Source organism: Martes martes (genome assembly GCF_963455335.1).
Source record: "Martes martes genome assembly, chromosome: 7".
NCBI lineage: Eukaryota > Metazoa > Chordata > Mammalia > Carnivora > Mustelidae > Martes > Martes martes.
This window is the reverse complement of record NC_137894.1, coordinates 1326266-1347741: the sequence shown is the minus strand read 5'-3', so window position 1 is coordinate 1347741 and position 21476 is coordinate 1326266. Positions and strand designations below refer to the sequence as shown.

Sequence of the window (21476 nt, the reverse complement as noted above, 5' to 3'; positions counted from 1 at the left end):
TACCGCAAGCAACCCAGTTTCCCTAGAAAGCGAGCTGCATGGGGTCAGGCTGGCGTCCGTCTGACCCCCAGCTCTGCCGTGTTTCTCACCTGTCACAGCCTGGACACGCTCCTAAACTTGTCCAAGTCTCCACTCCCCAGGAAGGTGCGTGGAGCCTGTGTAACCAGATGACGTCAGACAGCGTCTCCAGAAGCCAGGAAGCACAGAGCCTGGCACACGGCAGAGCTCAACAGCGCTCTTCCTCCGTGGCTCCTGAAGGCACGGCGCCCTCCGCCCCCGTCCGCCCGAAGCCGGCTCCAGCCCCGCCACACTGCTCCTCTCTTGGGGAAGGCCCTCTGCTTCTGCAACGCCTACAACCATCTTGACCTCAGGATCCGTCCCAGTCCTACTTCTTCTGGGTCCCCTTCTGCCTGCCTCAATCCCCCTCCGCTCTCTCCCCAAAGCAGCACGCGTCCTTCTGGGGTACTTCAGCAGGACATCACTCAAGTGCTCTCTAGCAGACGCTTCCTTTCCCCCTGAACCCTAAGTTTCTTTTTCAACCCCTTTCCCTTTTACAAGATTTTACTTACTTGAGAGACAGAGCACGAGCAGGGTGAGAGGCAGAGGCAGAAGGAGACTCCCCGCTGAGCAGGGAGCCCGACACAGGGCTTGATCCCAGAACCCCAAGATCATGACCCGAGCTGAAGGAAGATGCTCAACCAACTGAGTCACTTAGGCCCCCAAACTCCGTTTATGCCTGATATGCCCTAGGTCAGCTTGTCTTCCCCGCTGTGGCTTGGGCCGGTGCCATCTAGCTCACGTGAGGGTCGCGTCGTTGGGGGAACTATATATTCATTCTTTCCGAGCCAATAATTAACTCCTCATTTCTAATAGATGAGGTTGCATGGCTCTCATCGGTTACTTTCTGCCCAAGAATGTTTAAATCAAGGGTTATCAAATTTCCCTGTGAATGACCAGACAGTAAATGTTTTGGGCTCCAGAGGCCATATGGTCACTGTTAAATCCATTCAGCACTGCTGTCCTGCAAAAGCCGCCAAGCAGCACCTACACCAACGAGCAGGGCTGAATTTCAAAAACACTATGGTTATGGCCACAAAAACTTGCACTTCTTAGAATTTTCACATCACAGAATGCTACTCTTCTGATTTTTCCCCCAACCACTTAAAAATATGAAAACTATCATTAGCTCTTGGGCTGACAAAAAAACTAGGTGACAAGCCCAAAGTCAACTTGTCCATTAAATGAGCAGGTGACTCTAGGGCATCACCACGGACGAGGCAGGGGGGCCAGGCCGACACGGGACTCCGGCAGAGGCACTCCACCGTGCGGTTCTCGTCCAAACTGAACGTAAACGTTAAGTATTATTTGCTCTTGGTAAAGTCTCACCTCTTAACTAAGTACGTGTTTACTGCCAGGAAGGGAAAGGACCAGGAAAGGCAGTGTCTGGTCCACGCCCGCACCTCGCGCGTGGTTTACACAGAGGTGCAGCGATGACGTGGAAAGCGGCAGAACCGCTCCTGATACAAACCCGCCTCTGCCTAGCACGCGGTCTGCCACTCACCGCGCCGTCTGAACCGTGACGCCGCCCCCGGAAGACACCCGTACTCCTGAAGCGGGTAGTTCTGGTCTGCCTGGCACCATCTTCCCTCAGCCCTTCAGATAACAGAACCTCCCCCATGGTGCAAGCACATGCCCTCTGTGTGGGGCACGCCTAGCCGCCCCTCTCCAGGGCCAGTCGGTCCTCTCTGGACTTTACTGGAGCTGCTGGGAAAGAGGCCGACAACATACACTTCGGGGGGCTGGGGCTATGCGGGTCACAAGGGATCTCCACACGACAATTAAAATAGGGTAAGCAAAGTCAAAATGGGGAGGGAGGGAGGGAGGAGCCAAGATCAAACGGGGACTGAACTCTGGCATCCACCTTGCTGAGGGCAGCTCCGCCTCTGAGACTTCCGGTTCCGTCAGACAAATCCTGCTCTTGCGTGAGTTCCATCTGGGCTGCTGTCACTTGCAATTCAAAGTCCTTAGGAACGTTAGAATCCAGTAACCCTATGAAACCCCTCCAACTTCAGGGAATATCAGAACCAGTGCATATCAAAATGAAGGTACTGCATTAGTCCAACTGAGATGTCCTAGACAGGGAAAAAAAAAACCAAACCCAAGAATTCCCAGTACTTATCAATCTTTTCACAGAGAAAAACATGTAAGTAAGGGAGGGGGCTGGGGAGGATGGGACAAGTGGGGAACCACATTAAGGAAGGCACTTGAAGTAATGAGCACTGGGCCTTATACGTGACTGATGCGTCACTGACCTCTGCCTCTGAAACTGACAATGCACCGTGTGTTAATTAATTGAATTAAAAAACAAACAAACCCTATATGAGTCCCGGATATAAAGCTTAAACTTTCACAAACTGAATACTGCAACTGGCACCCTCGTAAGAACCAGACCACCACCAGGACTCTCCAAATGCTTCCTCACACCCTTTCCCAGGTACCACCCTTTCTCCCAAGTCACTGTGCCGGCTCTGAAACCCCTCTTCCCGCTCTCCAACTTTTATAAACGGAACTGCACAGTGTGTACACATCGTTTCTGAGCTCCCGCCGGGCTACCGTGTCTAACCACGGTCCCTTCATTCTTCCTGCTCGCTAGAGCACTTGTGCGCAGGAACCGCTCTCTGCTCTAACGCTGAGAGGGATCGGGAGCTTTCGGGTTTACCAGCACGACAAATACTGGTGAACACGGCTGCGCGTCTTTTGACTGACATACATATGCATCCCTGCTGACTATATATACACACACCAGGACTGTCGGGTCACAGGGCACACACATGTCCCCGGTTTTTGAAGGTTTGTGTCCTGTCATTCCAACTTCTCGGAAGACCTTTATCAGTACCTGTTTTCGTTGAGAAATTTGAAGATGACTTTTGCTTTTCTGAGAAAAGGCACGAAGTGGAAACAGCGCTCAGAGCTTACTCTGCAGCAAGCCGTTCTAGGGGCAGTGTGCACCCCCATCGCGAGAGCGGTCCCCCGAGCCCCTTCCCGCACCACGGCACACAGCACCTCGGCATCCAGCCGCCACAGTCTGGCACCGCGTCGGTGAGCGTCTGCGCTCCGTCTTGGTTTACGGTGTGCACGCGTTAGCAGCGTGTCCTGACGTACCAGAAGAGCCTAAGCGAGATGATTTTCTGGGTCTGGAACCGCTCCGAGAATCCTCCGCATGATTAATGGAAACGGCGCCTTCAGAGCAGCCCATTCAGCTTCCAGAAGGTTTTGCGGGCGCGCTCTGCGTGTGGACGGTGGGAGCCCGCATGCGTGTTCGCCCTCGGCAGGTACCGCACCGGTTCCCCAAAACGGTCAGGCCCGTCCACACGCTGCTGACAACGGAGCCGCAGTCCAGCTACTCCACACCTCACCAGAACGGGGCACAGCCCGCGGCGCTGGGCTGAACGGTGGCCCCGGACACGTCTACATCCTCACCCCCGGAACCTGTGAACGTCACCTTCTAAGAGGGGCGCTTCCCCTGGATTTCCTTGGTGGCCTCAACTGCAGGGGGTGGAAGGAGTGCTGCGACGGACGCACGGAGAGGGGAGCGCAGAGCTGGAGAGAGGCGGCCACGAGCCAGGGAAGGCTCTCCGGGGCACGGCACTGCCAACACCTGAGCGTGGACTCCGGGCCTCCAAAGCCGTGAGAGAGAGAACACGCGCGGCTGCTAAGCCTCCAGGCTGAGGTAGCTCGTCTCGGCAGACTGAGAACCAGCGCGTGTCCTTCCACGTGGGGCGCCCTCGCGGCCGGGCGGTGACGCCGCAGCCGTCCCGTGCGTCCCACCGTCAGGACGGCCAAGGCCGCGGAGCACGTCTGCGCCGTGTACTGGCGAGTGCGGGTCCGTCCTCCTGCCTGAAGCGCCTCCTGCAGGACTATTAACAGTCCTGAGAAGCTGCCCTGTGCGCTCAGTGACTGGGGAAGTCTGCGCCTACCCCACGCTCACAAACGTGTCCTCTACCTTCTCCATTTCGGTGCCTCACCTTCCCCCGGGACGCCTGCGATCCACCTGGACTCGGGGTTTCGGCCCGGCACGGGCCGGGATTCAGACTCAAGCATTTCTGCGTCTGGCCACCGGATCAGCCTACAACCACTCATTAAAGAGACTACCCTTCCCAACTGCGCTGCACCGGTCCGCGCACTGGGCACCTGTACGTCGGAGCCTCTCCCAGACCCTCGCGCCTCATCCCCTCGACTCTTTGTCTAGGCCACTCTGAACTACTCTAGATTTTGGATATCTGGTATCAGCTCAGGCTCAAGTATCTGGCATCAGTTTTACTCTTCAAGGCTGTACTGCTTCTTCTTGGCTCTTTGTATTTCCATGCACATTTTAGATCTGGTTTGTCAATTTCTATCAAAAAAAAAAAAAGACTTGATACGATCGTGTTCAATCTCCAGGTGTACAAACACAGCATATGCCTCAATTTATTTCAGTCTCCTTTAAGTTTGCAGCGCGTTGCAGTGTGTCACAGTGTTCATGAACAGGTCTCACGTATTGCTAGACATCCCCTAGGCATGTGATTTGTTAAAATCAACTCTAAGTGTTTATCTTCTAAAAAAATCTCATTTCTCCTTGTTTGCCGGCAGCCTTCAGGGTGGCCCCCGTGATCCCTCAGGCCTCCGCGGCCCCCTCCCCACTGTATCCGTCTTGATCTGGCCGGTCCGCGGCAGGCGGCAGAAGTGCCGCTGTGCCACTTCTGACCTAGTCATAAAGACACTGTGCCCACTGCCTTGCTCTCTCGCTCTCCGACCACCCACTGGCGGCGGGGCAGCTACCATGGCACAAGGAGAGGCCCAGCCGAGTAACCGAGGCCTCTGGCCAGAGCTGTGTGAGTGGACGCGGGAGGCAGTCCTCCAGCCCCGCCACGTCGTCAGAGGACCGCAACCTCACAGGGGACCCAGCACCTGAAGGACACAGCTCCGCCTCCCCCTTATTCCCGACACGAACTGTGAGAGATCATCCACTGGTCGTTTAGTCGTTAAAGTTTTGAGGCACTTTGTTATGTGCAACTAATAGCATGACTTGAACGTCGTCCCCCGGCTTCTGTTCTTGTCCCCTCCAGCCTACTTCCAACACGGCAGCCTGTGTTCCCGTCAGGACCTAGAGCCCGTCACGCCGCCGGCTGAGAATCCTCCAGCTGCCGTCCGATGACCCAGAGTAGACGCCTAACTCCTCGTCACCATCGGCTCCCCCACGGCCTGACCACACACACCGCGGGCGACACCAGGGCTGCTCCCATCTCGAGGACTTGGTACTTCTGACGTCCCCTCCCCCCAGACATCCTTCCGAGCAGGCTCCCTCACCTCCCTCAGGTCTTTGTTCAAATGCCACCCTTTCCGGGAGGACTTCCCATTATCTATTACTTCCCATTACTCTATTTAAAAATCGCCCCAGCGTCCTTCATTAGCCCTGCAGTTTTATTTGTCTTCAACACCCTCAATTTCAATCTTAGCTTACTATTACTTATTACTTATTACTATTACTTACACTTACTTCGTCTGTCTTCCCCCTACTAAGATGAAAATCTCAGTAATGGCAGGGATTTTGTCCACTTTGCTCACTGCTGCTTGAGTCACGTCTGGCACGCGGTGGGCACGCCGTGTCTGCGCAACGCACACACGGGCAAAGCGGCCTGCCGCCGTGCCAGCACAAAACCCAGGGTGCTCAAATATTGACCCCAGGGCAAGAAACGGAAAGAAACCCGGTCTGAAAAAAACGGAATTTGCTGTCTGGGAAGAGATCTAAGTCTGCCAGCGGGGGACACTACATACACGAGCGTCGTGTGTGTACTGAACCACCATCACCGGCATCGAGCTCCATGCCTGTGGACGTCTTCTCCAATTCAGTCTGCTCAGAGAGGACTTCACTTAACAATTTGTATACCAAATGTCGTAATTCTGTAACTAAACTTAAGCTGCCCTCAATTCTATGTTCTCAAACTGATTTAGGTTCCACACCGCATACCTTAAAACAATCAAGACCCGGGTGTCATCTGCACAAAACCCAGTCCCTTTCTTTGCAAAAGGCGGGGAGGGGACCCACTCATAGTTTCCCACTGGGCTCCACATTCGTGGGCTCTCATTAGCTTTTCTTCTCAGAGAGACTAATACAAAATACGTCTTTGGATATGCAAGAGCCACGTGCAAGACCACTCTTCAAAATTCTCTCCTCTTCGACCTTGACGCTTGTAAGTCGCCCCGCAGACTGAACCTCTTGCTCTGCCCCGAGCCTTCCCAGGACACTCCTCCCCTAATGCAAGTCTCCAACTCGGCTTCCAGTATCTGTAAATGAATCTCTCCCCCAGACTTCTTCTGCGTGATGTGGCCAACCTCCACATTTCAATCTCCCCTGTTCCCCCTGGAGCTCTCCAACTCCTTTTATGAGTAACTGGCTTTACCATTTCCTTTTATGAACATGACTCGTACACCACTTTCTGTACCAAACACTGCAGAATTTTACACATATCCACTCCCTGAGTCCTCAGAACCACTCTGTGAAGTGGGGGCTGTCGCCATCCTCCTTCCGCCAATGAGAGAAGCAAGGCCCGGAGAGGTCAGGCCCACGGCTGCAGGCCACACAGCGGGTTAAGGGACGGAGCTGAGCCACCCCGGGCTGTCGGGCTGGAGCCCGTGCTCTTTGTCAGAGGTTCCCAGGGCTTCTCTTCAGACTCCTGGGGACCCCGGAGGTCCCGTGGCAGTTCAGGAGGTCAGATGTGGACTCGCTGTTTGTCTGTGCTACGGTGCCGACAGGCCGTGCAAGAGCGGTGGGGGCGGCACAGCCGGAGCCTCCGCGGGACAGCGGGCGTCCCGGCGGCCTGCTCACCTCCAAGGTCTTCATCCGCAGAGTCTCACAATAAGAAAACGCCACTTTCACTTACGAGTCTTCCGGATGAAGCAATAAAACTATGGATGCTATCCAGTCTTATTACTGATTACACTTCCTCGTGTTCTCCGTCGCTGACACCCCGCACCACAGAGCAAGGTCCTCCGCGTGCCCGTTTCCCCGCCACACGCCACCCTCCCAGTCCGCACACGGCCCAGCACTCCGGGTCTCATCTTGGGGCAAGGCCTCATAAGGAAACACATCCACACCGATTCCAGGGAAAGAACGGACAGTGTCGTACAGGAATCAATGCCGTTCTGTTATATGAACTGAAACACCAACGATGAGTAGGTAACGTGGTCTGTAAGGATGGAGAGTAACGTAGAAAAGAAAAAACATATTAAATACACGTGCCAATTACTTAGCGTCTTCAGGGTTGTATCCCCAGCAGAGCCGATAAGGGGTTGCTAAACGTTTTTCTAAAGGGCCCAAGAGTAAATGACTTAGGCTGTACCCTGTGACAGTGTGTCACGACTACTCAGTTCCACGTTTGTAGTGAGAAAGCACTGCCGACATTCTAAAAATGGACGGGCCTAGCTGTGTTCTAACAAAACTTTTGTTTACAAAAAGAGGTTGCCAATAGGGCTTGTCTGGCTTGTGGGCCACAGTATGCCAGGCCCAGTTCTAGATCAAATGCCAGGCACACAGGGGATTCTAAGGTAGACGTTGGATGAACAAGTGAATGATTTCCAGAATGCTTTAGGTGGAACATTATCAGGAAAGAGAGCAAAATTATCCAACACTGAGTCCGTTTTACTTCCTTTTGCCACAGCTCTTCGGGCAAGGCTGTCCTGCTTGATATGGTTATTGTGGTGCCTCCTGATCCGCCAGGACCTGGTCAGCCAGAAGTCAGGAGCCAGCTCTGCTCTCTATGATCAACAGATGCGTAAGGACAGGAATACTCCTGTGTGTTACCTGCACGATGTCACAACGATATGCAAAATGACAATGACAATGAGCCCCATCAGCCGCAAAAACACAATGCTAAGAAGCAGACCAAAAATATGTTTGGTGCTCTCCTCTCACGGGGGCTTTAAACAATACACAGATGCTCGAAATAACTGCAAGCGATTCCTGACGCTGATTCTCCGTCTTCCGCTAGAACGCACTACGCGGGGCAGGGAGGTGCGGGATAACAAATACACGGGGAGACAGGCCTAACGACGAGTCATCACAAGACAGCAGCACCCGCGCAGGGCGGCCCACCCTGGACTGCGGCACAGCGGAAGCGACAGACGGACGATCTCGGAGCTGGTGTTGACCCTGCCACCTTCAGTTCAGATCAGGGGCCTGGTTCCTCGTGTTAATGTTTAGTGATGACTCATCGTTTTTAACTTGCAGGACTCGGGGACAGCATAAGAGACTGTGACTGCAGAACACTTCGTGCCCCGTTAAGGGTGACACAAACCTCCGACTGAGCAGCTCCGACGAGGCCCCTGTGCAGTGCCGCGTGCTGGGGGCAGTGGCCGTGATCACGCCGAGAGCCCGCACTGGCCGCAGCTAGCGGCGGGCCGGCGCACGAGGGGCGCCCTCCCCACACACGGCGACCGCCCACTGGCCGAGCCCTGAACACCCCTCGCCGCAGACCGACCTGAGCCCGGGGAGCCGCCCGACTTCTGGACCACAAGGGAGAGCGCGCGGTTTCCGAGACTCCTCTCAGAGGCTCCTGAAAGGACACACGCTATTCCGGACATACGCCGGCGAAGTCACCGAGGGCTCATCCTTAGTGTCCCGAGTGTGCGGGAAGGGTAGCGGCAGGCCGTGGTCTCACCAGGGCGGCGACACCCCCGGGGGCCCAGGACGGGGGGAGGTGACAGTGGCTCTGCGTGTGGACTTGCAGGCCACAGGGAATCCTGCCCCTGGGATGGGAAGGACAGCGCCGCCAGCAGGTCACGGACGCCACCACCGTTGCTTATGGACCTCCCGTTGCTCTGAAAAGGATTTCGGGCGACTTTAAACGTGCATGCTGCATGACACGGGAAGCAAAATGGTTCATTCAGGGAAAAATGGCAGGAGAAGCAAGGAGCGGTCAGGTATGTTGTCAAGAAGCAAAACCCGTGCCCGTCAGGGCACACGTGCGAATGAGAAGCCATCCGCCGGACCCCTCTGCCGAGCAGCCAGTACAGAGAAGGCAGCGGCCCACGAACAGGTGGGATACCTGAAAGGAACAAATCCGGGCGATCCGCTCCAAGTCCCCGGGTCGAGCGCGCAATGCCAGACGGCGAGCCACACTCCAGAGGCCACCAGGCCACCAGGCCACCAGCCCAGCTCGGAGGCCACTCCCCCTCTGGCTTAAGATATGCGGCCTAGGTTTCCAGAGGTGGAAACTCCATCTTAAGTTCTCCAAAGCTGCTCCCTAAATTAAAAAATCAGATCAGAAGGCTACTCACTTCAGATGTGTACTCGTAAGCCCTCACTGAAGATGCTAGCTCTTGTCACCACACGCGAGGCCCTGTGCTATGGCCTCACAGGAAGTATCTCCTTCAGTTCCCGCCGTATCCATGCGAAGGAGGTTACAGGATCACACCCCCAAGCCCTGCTTTTCAATCAGTTAAGGAAACTGAAGTTAGACAGGCCAGTCACTGCCTCCCTGTGGCTGTCCCCCTTTCATACACTCTGTACTGCCCACAGCTCCGAGCTCCTGCTGTCCTGCTCGTGCGACGGGGAACACCTCCGGACGAGCCAACTAGACCTGGCTGATCCCCTGACTCCATGAACCAACCCTACGTCAGCTGTGCGGATGGGAAGAGGCAGAACACCACAGCATAAAAAAGACACCAAGGCCATAAACTTCTTGCAATTCCATAGGGTTTTTCATTCTTTTAGACTGTCTTTAGTTAGAACAGGTATCTGTCCAACTGCATTCTGTTCCTTGATGAGAAGCTAGTGAACAGTGCGTTCCTGTACCACCCAGGATTGTGTTTCTACTTCCTGGTACACCCCCGAACTCCTGCACTATTTCTAAACATAAAGAGTGATCATCAGGCTGAAATCCAGACTACTATGAGCCGTCGGGAGGATTGTCCCACAGAAAGTCCCCGATAAAACTGCCAGCCAGTCCTTCCCGAGACACTTGAGACTCACATGCCACCACACCACCGCCCTTCAAGGTGCTCCGAGATCACAAAGCACTCCACGGCCCCTAAACATCAAAGATGGCTCGCTTCACCATGCAGCGGTCGCTACAGACAGAACTCAACACTTGGAACACTGCTTGGCCCCTCACTGCTCCTCTGTGTTTATAAAAATGTTGTAAGGACTTTTATAAATTGCCTAAAAATCACTTTACCTAAAACTGGAAGAAATATACCTAACCTTCACCAAGATTTTTCAAGAAACATTTTTGCTTCCTTTCCTCTTCCTTTGTGGACTTAAGTCTGATGTAAGAGCCAGTTTTTGTGCTCCAGGCAATTAAGAGTTTTGTGTCATCGAGAAATGTCATGTTTAATGTAACTTCACTACATACATTCAAATCCAATGACCTAGAAAATACACTAGCACCTACGGCTGCCGAGATTCGGAAGTGGGGCTGGCGCTCACAGCTGGCCCGGAGCAAGAGTGCAGGCCAGCCGAGGATTTCTATTCTGCCGCCAGGGAAACGGCTCCTGCCAGACCAGCCCGAAGATACCTTACTTCATGTTCTCCAAACTTAGTCCCAAAGCCTTTAAAATCTGCTCCTCTGAGGATGAATATACTACTTAGTGTTCCTCTTCTTGAAGAAGAAACAAACGTTCAGTAGTAACAATATTTTCCTAGAATTAATGACTCGCTCACTCAAGATCCCACACCAAATGATAATGTCTGCCTTCCAGATTACAGGCACTGAGGCACAGAGAGGTTTTAAATCACTTGCTCAAAAAAACACGCTGTGACAAGGGACAGAGTTGGGACCCGACCCCGCACGGCCTGAGTCCTCGCCACGTCACATGGCCTTCCACAGCCCAGCAGCTCAAGGTTAAGGTGCACTGCAAAGGACAGCAGCACAAGTCAGGACGCAGTGACACTGGACGACACCCAGTCACAGACGTGCAAGCAGATCAGTGACAGGGTGACATGGCGGGGGCAGGGTGAGCAGGGCAGAGGCGAGGCTCTACGGGGCCGCGTGCGTGTGCCGCCAGCAGGCACTTCCTGGCCAGCACGGTTCACTTGTTTCTTAGCACGGTCCCCTACCTGCGCGGCACCAGACGAACACAGAACGCGGACGGCGGGGCTCAGAGACGTGCAAGGAGCACCAAAGCCCGGGACCAATCGATCACTGCACAACTTCCCTTCTCAACCCTCCACGGCTGCAGAAGCGTCTCTTCCCCGCCGTGTGTCCTTTCTGCCCGATCTCATCTTAAAAATCAACGCTTCATTAATAGGTTCTGCGGGCTCCCTGCACCTCGAGTTTCATTTTGGGCCCTATCTGGAGAGAGGGGAGGGGAGCGTGCCGGGGGTGCCACGAACAGAACACCAGCTCCCGGTTCTGCCCATGAGGCGCCACGTGACTCCAAGTGGAGAGTTCAAGCTCACACTGCAGGCCTTAGTCACCACCACACGAGTCGATTCTAAGAGCTTTTCTTTAGAGCTACTGAAGGATCAGGAACGAGACAACCCCCGGATAGTCGCACACTGGAACCTCGACTTTTCTGCTGCTTTGAGAGGCGGCCACACACCCTTTATCTCGGCCCCGTGCCCCCTGACCACTTTCACGAGAACAGCCACGCTCGGGACGCACTCCTCACGGGCTTCCCGAAGGCCTTCTCATTCACCGATCCTGTCAATCCTGACTTCCCTTCCACTAAGATATTTGCGATGTGAAAGAGAAAGTAAATTCATCTTCATGAAAATACCATTCATTCCATTCCATGTGTCCCTGAACAGTTAGTAAGATTTTGTCAAGTTTTATCTATATGCCCATCACTTTGCTCACATCAACGTCTTGTATTTTAATCACCTCATCTATATGTACCATGTGTTATTCTAAGGGGGGAAGCCATTCAAGAGTCTTATTCCTAAATCCATGTAGGAAAAAACCACCCCAATACAAAACAAAAACAAAAAATAAACAAAACACAAACAAAAACACAACGGGGAGATGACGGGGGAAAAAAAATCAGCTCGCACCCTTGCTGGCCTCAAGTTGATTACTAAGGCAGTTGATTACTAACTTATACTAAAAGAAAAATAATTTTTTTCTTCAATAGGTACTTAAGATTATCAAAGCACTTTCAAAACATAAAAAGCTGGCAAGTTTAAAAGACTTCCAAACTGCATCTAGGGAACAGGAGTTTATTTATTGGGAAGAATATGCTCTCTGTGGTTCAACAGAACTATTTAAAAATTATGAAATTTAACTGTAATTTAAATTATGAAATTATTCCCAAGAGCAATTTCCTACATTAATATGTAACATCATATTCCCAAAATACATTTTTATGGTTATCTGGTAAACACAGTAATGTAAAATGGCTGAAACCAACTACAAAACAAACTGCAATCTTAAGAATTATAACCTTTTGCTTCACTGTAAGATTAGTAATGCAAATTCCAATGCTTAAAATAATTCTGAAAAAAAAGATGCATGGTCACTAATGATACTTAGCTACGGTTTTTCTCAAAAATATTTTATAAAAATCTACCACCCACTCCACCCTCCGTATCCTACCCACCAGAAAAAAACAGACCCTATGAAACATGTCATCATGCTGACTTAAGTGTCTCTTCACTTAAATTTAACTACCCCCAGCGACCTTGGGCTACGCGTTAAGTCTACTCACACGGTTGAGGTTGATGGGCAAACAGCTGTCCTGTATCTCGAGACACACATTAGCCTCCTGCCTTCCCTAGCCTCATAAGCAGCTACTTAAAGTTTGGGTTTTATGCAAGAAAACATTGTAAAGCCTTCAGTGTTTTACCGCAGCAGACTTCAGATTCATTCCTGTAACACATTTAACATGAAACAGAGTTGAGACAGTTAAAATTGACTGTGTACATTTTAATTGTCTAAAATTTTTAGGAGTGCTTTCACTATTATGGCTACATAAAGAGGGCTGTTGAGATAAAATTAAGAAATAAAAACATTTCACTTGCTATTTGACACCAACGTAAAATACAGCAATATGTAACCTTACCAGACAGATTCTTCTTCACCTGGCCCCAGGCGAGGTGAGCAAGAATTATTTTTTATATAGCCATTCATACCGAAAATAAGCAAAACTTGGTCTTTCTCCACTTCTCTAAAGTTTAATTTATTTAGCATGAACAGCCAGAACTAAAGAACAACTGTTACAACCAGTCAATGGGAATGACTTCAGGGGCCCCAACAATATCCCTTGGGACCCTCCTGGGTAGGGAGAATGAGATCCTTGGTCCTGTTCCGACAGAAGTAAGAGCCAGGGTTTCCGACATTTACTATGAACGTTTACAGCACATTTACCCACAGGTTCACATTCCTATAGGACCATTACTGCTGCAGACTGATCAAGTGTCAGAAGGCTTGTCTGGAAAACAGAACTGCATCCGACAAAACGTCCTGGGATATGCAGGTAACTACTTCCCCTACATGTGTCATATGGACCTCAGATTTCTACAAAAAGTTTTAGGAAATGCTTTAGCACTTCACAGAGTAAACTTACTATTTATAATAGCAACATGATTTAGAAATACCATGAGAAGTACATCCCAATTCTTAAATTTCACTAACTTTTAAATTATTAGTTAACACTGAAATGAGCTACCGTACATTGGTTTTGCTATAAAAGAGCATGTTTATATTCCCCTTATACTGTGCACAGAAATGACTTAGGAAGTAGTTCAAGCCTCATGAAAGCTGTAGCTTGACGGAGCGCCTTTGACGTGAGCTGAAGCACGTGTTCCAGAGCGTCCCCTGCTGCGGCAGAACTTGAGCTTCCTGAGGGAGCCTACCGTCAAACACAGCCACTAACAAGGGGGGAACAAGTCTCGGGCTGTACCACCGCAGTCTGCTTTCTGCACAGTGACAGTGACAAACGTCTGACGGCTCAGCACGGGGCAGGAGGCCCCGTCCTGACGGATTTACACGCACGCTTACTCCTCATTCCACCCTAACAGGTGGGTGCAGTGATTACCAACTCTGTCTAGATTATGCAACATGAGGAGCCTGGCGACGCTAGGAACTTGTTTAAGATCACAGAGCTAAGAGCAGAGACAGGCCTTGCATCCAGACGTACTGGTCTCCGAACTGGTCTCCGAAGCCCGGGGCTTCAGGTATCAGCTGAGATCACAGCAACAGCAGTCCCGGGTCCTGATGAGCCACACCGAGAACGGGAACCCGGACGTGGCTCCCCACAGGAAGGGTGACACTAATGAATGAATGCCACCGTGCAACCAACGGGATGGCTACAAGTTCAGGAAGCTCTTCTCTCACAAGACGCGACTGTGAGAAACCTAGAGAAAAGTCACAAAGGAACGCGTTCTGAAGGGCCGTCCAAGAGGGAAACAGCGCAGCCTTATCTCACGTGGTACAAAGTATGGAACCTGCAGCCGCGCGTGCAAGTCTCGGAAGACGGGTTCCAGCTCAACACGAGACCCTCTCGGATGCGAAGGAACCCAACGGCTGGAGCAGACGCCCTCCAGACCACGGAGTCTGCGCCGGCCGTTCCGTACTTGAACCTCAACGGCCGCCGCAATGATCAGCTCAAACACAACGACCACGGCGAGATCAAACTCGCTGTGGGTGCAGGTTTGACAGGGAATCGTGTGCACCGAGTCTCGAAGTTACTTCCCCACACACTGCGTATTAGGAAAGGAAAAATAATAATGCTTTCAGCGGAAGAACCTGGCAGATACCACCTCAACCGAAAGATCAAAAGCGGGCATCACCGCTGACGGGACAGGTGGACATGCTGCCACCGACGCGGCGCACGGAGGAGCACACGTCGCCAGCGACACAACCCTGTCAACACCACAGCCCCTATACTGAGTCACAAGGATACGCCGGACAAGCCCAGCTTGAGGGGACTCAGTCAGTAAATGGTCACTCTTCAAACAACGCCAGCGTCCTAAGAGACAAGGAAAGGGGAAAGAAACGCTCCTGACTCAGGGAGAATGGAGAAGCATGATAACTAGATGCAGTAAGGGATTCTGGGCTGGATCCTGGACTGGATCCTGGACTGGAGAAAAATTAATGAAGGAAGGACATGTCGGGAAAAAGAGAGAAATCCAAAAGTGGACTGGAGTAGAGAATTCTATCAGATCAGTGTTAAATTTCCTTTACTCGATAACTGAACTACTGTTGAAAATCCAAGACTGGCCTTGTCAGAATATGTAAATATGATGTCATAAAGGGACAGGATGCACACTACCTATGGTCACACGGTTCAGAAAAAAATAATATGATAAAGAGTAAGAGTGAATGTGGCAAAGGGTTAACAGTGGTCAAATCTTGCCAAGGGGTATATGGGAATTATCTGTATTATCAGTGTAACTTTCTATAAACGTGAAAATAAAACCTGAGAAAAAAATAAATATCTGAAGCTGATGTTCTAAAGATTCTGAATACCTATCAAGTGGGTCATCGTCCCAATCTGATCTCCATATACTCGAAGTCCAATCCGACAGCAATCCAAAGTCATCTGATGACCTAGGTAGTGACTTGTAATAGTGCCCGGGTTTAAAACATCCAATGTTGAGTGCTGCATGACACGTGCCATTCCACACTGATGACAGGTTTGACTCCATGGATCTGAGCCCTGTGCATGTCCGCCTCCTCCCGACCCTGTCAGCCTGCCGCGGCCTTCCCCAGACCACAGCGCGGTGAGGGAAACAGACCTCTCCCACCGAGCGACTGCTCTTCAACGGGGAACATAGCAGAAGACAGAAGGGATGCCTCCTCGCTGAAAACTCCACGATTAGTTAACTTCTGCTTACAAAGCAGAACCAGCGGAGGAGATGAGCAACCGACAACATGCAAGAAAACAGCAGAATAAATGTCCCTCCCCAAACAAATAAAACGCGATAATGCCAACAAAACGCTGACAAAGGACACATTCACTACAGAGCACCTGGAAAGACAAGCTAACAGAACGTTCATCAAGGAGAAGCTAGCCAGGCCCCAAACGGGTAATGTGCAAACACTGCAGTGGCGTGAAGCCATAAAATAAAAAGGAGAAAAGAAAACAGCGAGAGGGAACATGAAAAGTGAGAACGGCCCCACGCGAGCACACTGCCAACACCCCACTCGCCTTCCTCCCCGGTGTCCTGGCCTATTTCTCCCTCCACACTCCACTTCGGTTTAGTCCTCCTCTGTCCTCTAGCTCGCCTACTGCAGGGTCTTCGTGAGACTCACAGCTGTGGGAGCACGGCTGACTTCAGTATAACAATCCACATCTTATACCCATACCCCCCCCCCCCGCTTGTCAAGAGCCACAGAACAGCAGTCTCTCTATTCGGAGAGATCGTACAACAGTTCGCTTGGGAAAGGAGCGGAATGATAGCAGGCATCACTAGCTCAGAGTCGAACAAAGAAGGCAGGAATCGGAGGGGTAGATAACCAGCAAATTTAGAAAGTCAAGGTGGAGCAAAGATGACCTGGGAAGAAGGGATGAATTTTAGTCTCTCACAGTCAGTATACTTTCCATCAGACTGGAGTGCCCTGTGCACAGTATTTTTACTGTTTTTTAGCTAATTCCAGATCAGCTCTGTTACAGAGCTTGGCCTTCTCTGGGGCAGGCTCTCTATCAGATTAATCTCTGTAACCCAACAGCAAACACCACCTTGTTTAAAGAAAGCACTTAACAGGCCCTTACAGATGCCTAATGGCAAAACAGGCAAAGGTACTTTACCCCAACCCCATCCCTGTGTTTGACACCATTTTCTCACACAGCACGTTTGGAAATCCTCTGTCCACCGATCTATGCACTAGCTTTCTAAACCTTCCTCTGATCTCAATTCAAACTCTAGCCTCTGAATGGTGCAGGTTGATGCCCTTTTAATAAAAGAATCAGAATAATCCACCTTGTGAAAGATGACTAACTCAAACCTAAAATTTAAATCAATTTTGAACCCCAAATCCCTAATTTAAGAAATATGGGATGTGAGGGGAACATGGGTGGCTCAGTCCATTGAGCATCTGACTCCTGGTTTTGGCCTGGGTCATGATCTTGAGGCCACGAGTGCTCAGTGTAAAGTCTGCTTGAGATTCTCCTCTGCCCACTCCCAAATAAATAAATCTTAAAAAAAAAAAAAAAAAAGCAGCATGGAATGTGTCTGTGGACATTTGTATATATACATACACATCTGGGAGGGCATGAAGCGAGTTTTCAGGCATCCCTTGATTCCTAAACTGACTCTGAGCCACACCGCTGAGGAGATTATAACATGCATTTGTTAGCAAATATTACGCTTCATTAGTCATTAAGTCAGACCAACAGAGCCTGCAGCTGAATTTCCAGCAACCCCCATCATATATATATATATATATAGGCATATATACATAAAATGTCATAAGCCTTTACCTGTAGCTTCTTATGTAGACCCTTCTCAGACCATACTATGTAGCTCCCAACTCTCAGAGAGGAGGTGCTGTAGAAAGAAATAAAAAAGGCTCCAAAAAATAAAACTTAGTATGAGGTAGAGATACAAAGGGGTAGGGGACAGAAGTACTGTAAAATAGCCACGGTTCAACAAGCCCATCTAAAATTCAGCTTATTCTTCTAAGCGAGTTTTAAATAAGGAATACCAGTTAAGAAGAGGTTTTATAGAGAAGATCAAAGGTAGTAGCTTTTTCGGGGAAAGGAAGATAAGGACTATAACAAAAGTATAAAGAATAAGAGAATAACAGCTGACAATTCAACTTTTTCTCAAGGACAAATTTTATCTTTTGGTCTGTATAAGGTTTTTCTGTCTTCCCTCCCAAAACTATGAGACGGAGACTGACATCTGAGTGAAGCCCCGACCGCTAGGTTTCTACACGCATGTGCACATAAAGGCTTGCGCTCAAATGTTCACGGCGGCCTTATTTATGCCAGCAGGCGGTGGCAACGGTCCAGACAGCCGTCCAGTGGTGAGCGGACAAACTGTGACACACGCGCACTGGGGAACACTACTGAGCAATGAAAAGAAGTGACACACTGACGAGCGGGCCACGCGGCTGCGTCTCTAGGGCACTATGCTAAGTTCAAGAGAGACAGAGGACCACCTAGCATGTGATCCACATCAGAGGAAATGCTAGAAATAGCCACCAGACAGAATGGAGACCCAGGGGCTAGGCGTGGGAGAGAAGGTTAACTCCAAAGGGACCCAAGGACACACTCTGGGTAACAGAAATGCCCCACAACATGATTGTTACAGTGGTGCTTTAAATATATTCATTTGTCATAACTAAAACTGCATGCTAAAAATTAGTAAATGTCACTGTATGCAAACGTCCATCAGTAGAGCGGATTTCATGAAATAGGACAAAAGAAACAGCCATTCTGATTTAAGACGTGAGTGAGTTATAGCTCTGTGGGGTACAATTAAATATTACGAGTTCAAGTTACACCAAGAGGAGCCACATAACTGATGAGTTCAAGTTCCTGAAAGTATCTGTGTACTACTAAGTCATTATTTTATTTTTTAATATCTTGAAAAAACTTTCTAAATAATCGTCCTCATTTAGATATAAGCAGAGAAAAAAACTTTCCTTTTCTATCTCTATCCCTATTCTATCTCTATCCACTTCTTTTATCTTGTCACTACCTTGAAAACGATTTGGTACCTTGAGTAAGATCAACCTGGGCTGCTTTTCATTTATTTTTTATTTTTATTTTAAAGTAAGCTCTACACAGGGTGCCTGGCTGGCTCAGTTGGTTGAGCATCTGATTCTTGATCTCAGCTCAGGGGATGAGTTCATGCCCTGTGTTGGGCTCTACGCTGGGCATGGAGCCTACTTAAAAAAATAAAAATAAAAATAAAAATAGGAAAATAAAGTAAGTTCTATGCCCAAAAAGCGTGAACTCACCACCCTGAGACTGAAAGTCACATGCTCCATTGACGGAGCCGGCCAGGCACCCCTGGGATTGCTTTATAAATAACACACGTTATTATTTTACAACAAGCATAAGGCATGAATAGAAGCTTGAACAAATTCACCATCAATTTTCAAAGTTGGGGGGAGGGAGCTTACAATTCTAACAAATTCTACTAAACATTATTTCCTGGTCCTAGATTTTCAAGTACAACTGACATGAATTTACTGCATTTCAACAAAAGCTGCCTCCCAAATAAAGGCAATACAGCTCGTTCCTTTCATCAGGAATTGCTTCTGAATGTTTACTGATTCTTCAGAACATAGAGGGAAAGCAGTTTCCTCACACTGCCTTCCTCAGTCATTAAAGTTATGTTACAAAATAATTCATGTTCCTAAAGAGTTTTCTCAAATCAAAGCTTCCATTTAAAAAAAAAAAAAAAAAAGATTTTTCTCTTGAAAAAGATCAGTGACCAGTATTCAAATATAAAACCTAAAGATAAACTTATAGTAAACTAGGTAATTTGAGCCAAGAGACTTCTTCAGGAACTTAAAAGGAATTTAAAAGTATTTTTAAGAAAAATTGTAATTCATTTCAAACATTTTAACTTGTTTACCACGAAGTTCAAATGCCCAAAATAATAGCTATTTTTTGAGTAGCCTTTCAACTTAAACAATTTTTCTCCATTCTCTTAGTGTAATGGTCAGACCAATATTACCAAGATACAACACTCCCAGGCATACACCTCTCGCGAACCCACTCATCCATCCGCTGCTCTGCAGAGCTGTGAGGGATGAAACAATGGAACACACAAACCCAGCCTCGATGAGTTAGGGGGGCTTCTTTCTCCCGTAATTCTTACCACTTACAAGTCTGAATAAATTGTTACTACCCATCTAATAAAAAATGTTACTACTGAATAACTGATGTTTTATTTTATTTATTTTTAAAGTCTGTATTTATTTATTTGACAGAGAGAGTGTGTGAGCACAAGCAGGGGGAGCAGCAGTGGGAGAGGAAGGAGCAGACACCCCGCTGAGCAGGGAGCCCCCTCGGGGGCTCAATCCCAGGACCCCGGGATCATGATCTGGGCCAAAGACAGACGCTCAACTGACTGAGCCACCCAGGTGCCCCTGAATAATTGATGCTTTAAATACTATTTTTAGTTTATTATATTGTTCATAGAGAATACAGGATGGAATTTTTTTTAATTTCCAGCAATCATGAAATCTTTTTTTCTACAAAGCCTTTCATTCAAAACCCAGTTAACAATTATCTTGCATATAAATACTATCTCTTGCAAGTAGGGTAAACTATATGGAGAAAAGTAAATACAAAAACAGCACTGCTAAGAAACACAGCACATGTTAATACATAAGTCACCTTCCCTCTCAAAGTTAAACCCTGTAATTAATTTGGCCCATAACAATTTGGTAACACTAAATGTTAGAAGCCATCTGTCTTTCCACTCTATTTCTAACACCTGACACAGCTGCATTAAACAGGTATTCCAGGCCCTCAAATGTTCACATAACACATCAACGTGTGACTTGCACTTATCCACACCACAAGAACCAACCCTGAGCCTCTTACAGACCCATCAGAGGAAATTCAATCTCCAGGTAAAAACCAAATTACCAGTCTTTTTCATCTTAATGCTCAGGATCAATCGGAGAATGGCTGAACAGTGTAGAACACACTAAACCGATTTGAATTAGCAACTTTTCCTCCTTTGAGGCCCTTAAACAGTCAGCAGATTAACTACAGCAACCTACGAATAGCCCGCCAGATGAGGAGCCTGTGTGTAAGGCTTCCTACCTTCTCACCCTTCTCTTCAGGGCACTGACGGCGCCCAGGGCTCCCTGTACACAAGCACGATCTGCGTACCAGTCTCTATCCCACATCATTAAAATACCCACGTGTATACCGCCGCCACCTCTACTGCCAAAGGAAGTGTCGGTGACTCGACTGTCAGATCTTCCTCAACTAGGAACAAAAGTAGAACAAAAGCAGAGCGCATTAGCTTTAGAGCTACTTAGGAGTGACTGACCCCAGAACATGCGTCGACTGTGGTCTCCGCATCACGCAGAGATCGTCTTGGTAACTGAAGCTCCTATGTTCGTGATACCGACTTGAAAATGTTAGGCAGGCCTGAATCCGTCATCCCAAGGCCAGACTTTCCTGTTTCTGGTGTGGTTATAAAACACAGAATAAACTGCTCGCCACCAGAGTCTGAAGCCATCGAGCATTCAGCCAAGAACTGTTTCTGCTTCATCAACGATGGGTCCTGTAACAGCTCCTTGGTCTTAAATCTTAAAAAGTCCAACTGACTCCAGCGCTGGCCTCAATATACCGCTAGGAAGTTAGAGTCCCCATGACCTGGCTTTCAGTCAGCCCAAAAGCAAAGACCCAAGGAGAGCAGGATTCAAAATTTCAAGAGAAAAGCAGGTTTGAAGAGTTCTCCTGAACTGATCTCCAAACACGATTTCCCTATAAAACCTTTCCACCCTTGCTTCTCAAATACACGGATGACAGCATCAGAAAATGCCACACGGAAAGCTGGGACCCGTTTCTCCGCAGAG

General features: G+C 49.2%; 1 protein-coding gene across 18 annotated transcripts in view; it reads right to left on the bottom strand.

Moving 5' to 3' along the window:
* ZFAND6 (zinc finger AN1-type containing 6) overlaps nt 1-21476 on the bottom strand; it is a 66345-nt gene that overhangs the window by 18308 nt on the left and 26561 nt on the right. For 5 of the 18 annotated variants that reach the window (XM_080807790.1, XM_080807789.1, XM_080807801.1 and 2 more), the window contains exon 2: nt 12685-12845. The exons of 9 other annotated variants lie outside the window; for them this stretch is intronic. The gene's annotated coding sequence lies outside the window, so the exon portion shown is untranslated. Of the gene's footprint in view, nt 1-12684; nt 12846-17400; nt 17468-21476 lie in introns of all 18 variants that reach the window. 4 more of the 18 variants (XM_080807788.1, XM_080807787.1, XM_080807794.1 and 1 more) reach the window with 2 other exon arrangements.